The sequence below is a fragment of the Natator depressus genome, chromosome 6 (genome assembly GCF_965152275.1).
Source record: "Natator depressus isolate rNatDep1 chromosome 6, rNatDep2.hap1, whole genome shotgun sequence".
NCBI lineage: Eukaryota > Metazoa > Chordata > Testudines > Cheloniidae > Natator > Natator depressus.
This window is the reverse complement of record NC_134239.1, coordinates 82,648,876-82,656,006: the sequence shown is the minus strand read 5'-3', so window position 1 is coordinate 82,656,006 and position 7,131 is coordinate 82,648,876.

Genomic DNA, 7,131 nt, shown 5'->3' with positions numbered 1-7,131 from the left:
ATTTGTTGTTTTTGGCTACTACTGAGCATGCTCACATGGACAGATGGGTGCTGAAAGTTGTCTCCCATGGATTCCATCCAATTTCAGGCCTTAACCATCCTTCTCCATCTTCTGGGAACTTTCTCACAAAAACCAACCAAAAGCAGAAGTGGCTTCCTGGCTGTGACTCAGAGCTATAGAAGGGGTGCCTCTGGATTTCCTAATATTTCCTTATCCTGAAGAAAAAAGGGGGTCTTGGCCTTTCCTAGAACTGAGAAGACTGAACAAATACATATGCAGTCTCAGACTCAGGATAACACTTGCCTCCATCATCCCTTCCCTTCAGGCACAACAATGGCTTGTGGCTCTCAGCCTTCAAGACACATACTTCCACATTGCCAACCAGCCGGCACACAGGAAGTACCAGCAATTCAGAGTAGGGCCCAATTATTACCAGTACAAGGTTCTACAATATGCTCTTTCCATAGAACCAAGAGTCTTCATGAAATGCCTAGCTAGTTGTGGGATATCACATCTACCCATAACTAGATGATTGGTTGATCAAAGGCAGGTCTCTTAGGAAAGTCGTCATAGCTTTGAACTAGGTCCTTCTTCTATTCAAACCTCCCTTCTAGCCTCTCATTGACTGTTCTCTACACCACCTCACTCTCAAGATAGTCATCTTAGTCACCATAAGTTAACCGTAAGTGAACTACAAGCTCTCATGGCTGACCCCCATACCCAATATTCCACACAGACAAGGTTGTGTCAAAACCTCATTCAAAATTTATTCTCAAAATTGTGTAATTTTAATTTGACTCAATCTATTATTTTACCCATTTTGTTTCCAAAACCTCATTTCTTTCCAGGGAAAAAGAAACTCCACACCTTGGACATTATATTATCTTGATAGGACAAAGCCTTTCAGACAGATGCCTGTCTTTTTGTTGCTATCTCTGGTGTTTTTAAAGGTTTTTAAAGGTCAAGGTCATCTCCTCTGAAAGAATTTCTAAATGGATTACGAAGTGTATTTCCATCTGCTATCACACATCTTCCTACAAACATTAACATTGTACTGAAGCACAGGCTGCCTTCTCTGCATGCTTTAGAAACATCCCCAGAGCTGAGATTTCCAAGGCAGCTACATTGAGTAATCCCTTGCTTTTGTTAAACACTTATGCCCTCAACCTGGCCACAACATCAGAAGTCAAATTTGGTAGGGCACTCTTTCAGTCACCTTTTTAGTTAGTGGCAGCCTTCCAGATGGAGCACGGCTTATCAGTCTTCTAGAGAAGGACCCAAAGATGATATCTCAAAGAACCACAGTTACTAAAAGGTAAATAACCATTCTCTATATGGCCACAGTTTGTTAAACTAGGTGTGACACTGCACCCCATATTCTTCACAGTGATATTATTGTGATATGATTAAGATATAATTATCATGTATGTTATGCAGGATAAGTCATGTAAGGTGTCCTTCGAAAAGTTATCATTTGCTGAATATGATTATTCTATTTGTATGCATGTATCATTTTTGTGACTGAAATTACGAACATTGACTATGTAACTGTATTTCAAATGCAGTTATACCTGGGTAATGCCCACTGGACACGATGCTTTCAGTCTAGATCAGAGGTGGACAAACTATGACCCACGGGCCACATCCGGCCTGTGGGACCCTCCTGCCTGGCCCCTGTGAGGCTAGCCCCGGCCCCTGCCCCTGCCCCTGCCCCGATGTTCCCTCTCCCCGAAAGCCTCAGCTCACTGCACCACCAGCGCAATGCTCTGGGCGGTGGGGCTGCAAGTTCCTGGGGCAGCACAGCTGCAGAGCCCGGCCTGACCCGGTGCTCTGTGCTGCGCAGTGGCGTGGCTGGCTCCAGCTGGGCAGCGTGGCTGTAGCACCACCAACCACGGGTGCTCCAGGCAGCGTGGTAAGGGGGCAGGGAGCAGGGGGGTTGGGTAGAAGGCAGGGGAATTTGGGGCGGTGGTCAGGGGCGGGGGTGTGAATAGGGGGCGGGGCGGTCAGAGGGCAGGGAATGGAGGGGTTGAATGGGGGCAGGGATCCTGGAGGGGCAGTCAGGAAGGAGGGGGGGGGGTTGGATGGGGCAGCAGTTGGCAGTCAGGAGCAAGGGTTCCAGGGGCAGTCAGGGGACAGGAAGAAGGGGTGGTTGGATGGGGCAGAGATGCCAGGGGGGCTGTCAGGAAGGGGGGGCGGGTTGGATGGGGCAGCAGTGGGCAGTCAAGGGCAGGGGTTCTGTGGGCAGTCAGGGAGAAGGGGTGGTTGGATTGGGCAGGGGTTCCAGGGCGCAGTCAGGAATGAGAGGAGGGGTTCCGGGGGCAGTCAGGGGATAGGGAGAAGGGTGGATGAGGCAGGAGTCCTGGGGGGGCCGTCAGGGGGTGAGAAACAGAGGGGTGGGGGCTAGGCCACGCCTGGCTGTTTAGGGAGGTATAGCCTCCCCTAACCGGCCCTCCATACAATTTCCAAAACCCAGTGCAGCCCTCAGGCCAAAAAGTTTGCCTGCCCCGGTCTAGATAGTGGGTGGGGAAGGTCCTACTCAGGGCAATTAGCCATTAGGAAAAAACAACAGGCCTTAGGAGAAGCTTATCTCCCACGTGGTGAGTGTTCCTGTGAATGCTACAGAAAGCCTGCTAGTAATGGCTGCTATGACTCTACAAGGACATGTAATGAGACCACATGTCTCTCGACTCAATCTTGGGATGTCAGTATTTTTCCACAGACTGGTCTGAGAACCAAGCTTTGGAACAAAGGGTTCCCGCCATATGCAAAAGCTATAAGGCAGGGAGTGACATCGCCCGAGGTTCTTCACTTCCCACCCAAGAAGACTCCTGGAAACACCTCAGGAATAAAGACTGAATTGGGGGAAGTGCTGGACACAGGCTAAATGAAACATCTGGGGATTCCAAGCTGTAAAGCAAGTGCAGCTTGCCCCTTACAAATCTGCAGCCTGCTTGTATTATCTCCAAGTGTGAGAATCTGGTACGTGTATCCAATCTATATACTATATTTGGCTTAGTTTGCTTTTTGTTTATATGCTATGTAATCTGCTTTGATCTGTTTGCTATCACTTATAATCTATCTTTTGTAGTTAATAACCTTGTTTTTGCTTTATCTAAACCGTGAGTTAGAGTGAAGTGTACAGGAATCTTAGTTCAGGGGCAAAAGGCTATTGCATATTCCTCTACACATTGAGGGAGGAGACTAATTTTATTTTTTTACGCTGTACAGTTCCCTGTGCAGCGCAAGACTGCATAATTTTGGGTTTATACTCCAGAGGGGGTGCACGCCTGGGGAGCTGCCTTAACTGTAGCCTTTCTATGCAGGGACTGGTCAGAGAGCCTGCATGTAACTGCAGTGGAGTGTGTCCCTACCTGTATGTAAATGTATGCTGGCGAAAGTGCAGGCTGGAGGGCTTTGCAGCTTGTCATAGCAGTATAGTGTGAGAGGGTGGGCCAGGGGGCTCAGTGGTACCCAACTTCCAAGTGGCACCCCGGGGGGGAACCTGTCACATTAGGTAAGTGTTCAGTTGTGCCTATTTCATTCATGTAGTCTCAGCTGTGTGTGTGCAAAGCCTGAATTGCATGCACAGAGGGCTAGACAGAGATCTACTTTCACGCAACGTGTGCACAAAATAAGCATGCATATGAGCTCAAGAACTAATCATTACTACTAATTATTATTGTTTATAATATTAGCTCCAATTTGTCCCTGGTGTAACTCCACTGAAGTCACTGACCCATTATTGTCATATCCTCTTATTAGTCAAACTCTGTTGATGTTAAAGAGTTAAATGAGTATACTAAGAGGCTCAAGCAAAGTAAGCAGAGAACCAATCATAGGATATTAAAGGCTGTGAGCTACTACATGAAAAAGTCATTAAATAAAAATAGTGTGTTTAAGTCTCAAATGAGATGTTCCCAAAGGAAGGGTTTGTGTGTACTTAAAATCATTTAAAGACTCAACTAAATTTCCCTTGCAACGAGTGGTTAACACCACCACCACAATCTCCTTTTCTCAGATAAGATTTGAATATAAAAGAATCAGAAATGAACCAGAAATTTCTTTTGCACGCTAGTTACAGTAATCAAATTGATCTAAACACTCCAAATCTCTGCTGGAGAAGCTGTTGGCAGACAGGACGCTATCCCCTCAAATTTTCTGAGACTGCTCTCAAATCCAAAAACACTAGGCTACATACACAATAACCTGCAAAATGCCTCTAATGCAATATTTGATGAAAATCTAATTTACTTTAGAGTGAGAAATATCTTTCAGATTGCTAGAGAATTACATCTATTAAAAAGTTAAATTGCTAAGAAATGTGTCACCATTTTATGGCTCCCAAAAAGATGTGGCCAGACAAGATAAAAGAAATATAAGACTCAGAACAAATTACTACCCAAATCTGATAATCCCAGGGTAAATTCACAGAAAGATGAGCTGTAGCAGATTTATATGAAATCTGCAGCTTGCTAAAAAACAAAACAAAACCAAAAACAGGCCAACACAATTAAATCCAAATGAATATACTAACACAAAATAAATTTGTCTTTCAAGGGAAATACAACACAGCCACACCAACTCTGGAAATCTCTACTCATGAATAATAATACCACACCAAACTCTATATATATTGGCTCACCTGCATGCCTACTTGCAACTTGCTTACAAATGAATGTATTGTATTAAATACCAGCTTGATTGACTATTACCAAGGCAACAATGGACTGTTATCCCTTTATTACATCCTGTTTACACCACGTGTCTATGTATTCTCTGTAACAATCCCTTTAAATTACAAATAAACTATTGTAAGGAAAAGGACTTTATTGGATTTCTACTTAATCAAGTTCTACTTAATGAGTAAAGGGACACAGCTTCCCAGTAAATTAACAGAAGGTATTTTATTTAAACACAGCTGATTCTTAACAAAGCCCTACAGCTAAAGGAGCGAACACTTCATTCATCCTTCCTCTGCTTAATACAAACACCAACTGCCTTGACTGATTTCCTTTTCTTTCACAGAAGGTTGCTTTTGCAGAATGCCATTGCTGCAAGATGTCCCTATGTAAAAGAGACTGATACCTTTTAAATAATATGAAAGTGAATCCACCCCAAGGCTGTATTGTAGCCATTAGTTAGTGCATACTGGCCCTTGACATGTGACAGATTCATAACCTTGGCCCATATCACGTGACTGAGGCCAGGTAATAAAGCTCTGTCCCTTGTAAGCACTCATGCAGGTTACAAATTTATTACACAGTGTTGTAATTATTCTGGAGAAAATGAAGCCAATAAAAGTCCTGATCCCGGAGTGAGCTCTGCATAGGTGGACCTCTGTGCCCACACTGAGCCCCACTGACTTTTCTGGGGCTCCATCTACTCAGAGAGTTACCTTTGGGATGGAATTCAAGGGAGGATTGGGGCCCAAGTGCCTTGAATCTGATACAGATCAGAACTTGGACAGTCCCACTTTAAGGATCTGAGGAATGCAGAACCGCTCTGTTATTTTAGGGACTGTCCTGTGACTATTAGGATAGGTGGGAACCTGGCAGAGACCTAAAAATTATTAGAATGCTTCCAAATTTTCCTGGAAGCAAGTGGAAACATGTGAAAATTGTATACATTTTTAATTTGTTGATCTTAATTCTTTCCCATACGTGGTATCAACATCACTTCCTTAAAAAAAAACCAAAAACAAAAACAGGAGTACTTGTGGCATACAGACTAACACAGCTGCTACTCTGAAACCTATCACTTCCTTTTGTTCATTTCCACTCACTGCATGCTATCAGCAGCTGCAACATTAAAAAGGAATGTTCTAACCAATCATGGACAATCATGGACAATGTTTATTGGAAATCAGAGCAGACATACATAATATTTAGCTCAGTAATTACTTGTCTCCCTTCTCCTCACAGAAATTAACCAGCATGCTATTCTCTAGCATATACTATTTTCCCACAGAAGGACAATATTAAGTGAGCATATTTTCCATTCCTTATCATTTAAAAGGCAGCTCTTACATGGCTTCAATTTTAGGGCTATGCTATATACATATTGGTCATATTAGTACTAATGGAACTTAATTATATGCCTGGAGGCAACAACATACATAAATACATTCTCTGGGAAAAATATCAGTTTTCACCTTTAATTGGATGGAACAGAATAATTTATTACAGGTGAACTTAACTCAATTCTACCTAGCAGAAAAAAAAAAATGTCTAAGACTCACAAATCTAATTCTTCACTCCTGATCTGTCTCCTTCAGCCCAAATTAAAACCTCAGCCTTACTGACATTTCCTTGTGGATGTCCAGCCACCAGCTTAAGCTCAACAGCCTGAGTCTGGGCTACCTCCTGATGAAGGATTCAGGAGGAAGAGTGCCTGATCCCTGGTGATGGGACTGCAGCTGTCAGCCCTGAGGCTGCGAAACTCCAACTGTTCCCTTTAACCCCGCCTCCACCCAGGGCTGGCATCCAGAGCTCTTTAAAAAAAAAGAACACAAAGCTGGTGCCTCTGGGCATACTCCCACCCCTGCCTTGAGAGGCATGCCCAATAGTTTGAGAACCCCTGATTTAAAACATTTTAGTAATAATTAGCTGCAGTCAGCACACGAATCCTTTGTGTTGGTGTGGCAGGGTGATGAGTGGCTTTTTTTCTACATCTTCTAGGTGGCAACCCTAAGGATGGGGGCTAGGATACTCAAGCCGGGAAGCAGGAGAGAGGAGGGCCGCACCCACCTGCTAGGGAAGGAGATTAGATAGTCAAATATCAGAGGGTAGTCCTGTTAGTCTGTAGCTACAAAAACCAACAAGGAGTCCGGTGGCACCTTAAAGACTAACAGATTTTTTTAAGCATAAGCTTTCATGGGTAAAAACCTCACTTCAGATGCATCTGAAGAAGTGATGTTTTTACCCATCATGCATCCGATGAAGTGAGCTGTAGCTCACGAAAGCTTATGCTCAAATAAATTTTTTCACTTCTCCATGCATCCCTCCTCTACCCCCCCAAAACAAAATAAAGCCACGGTTCCCGGGAACAATTTCACAGAAACTGTCGAGCCCTGGCTGGCGAGGCCGGTCCTGGATCAGCTCCCCAACTCCCCGCTTCCACGAACTGCGCCAC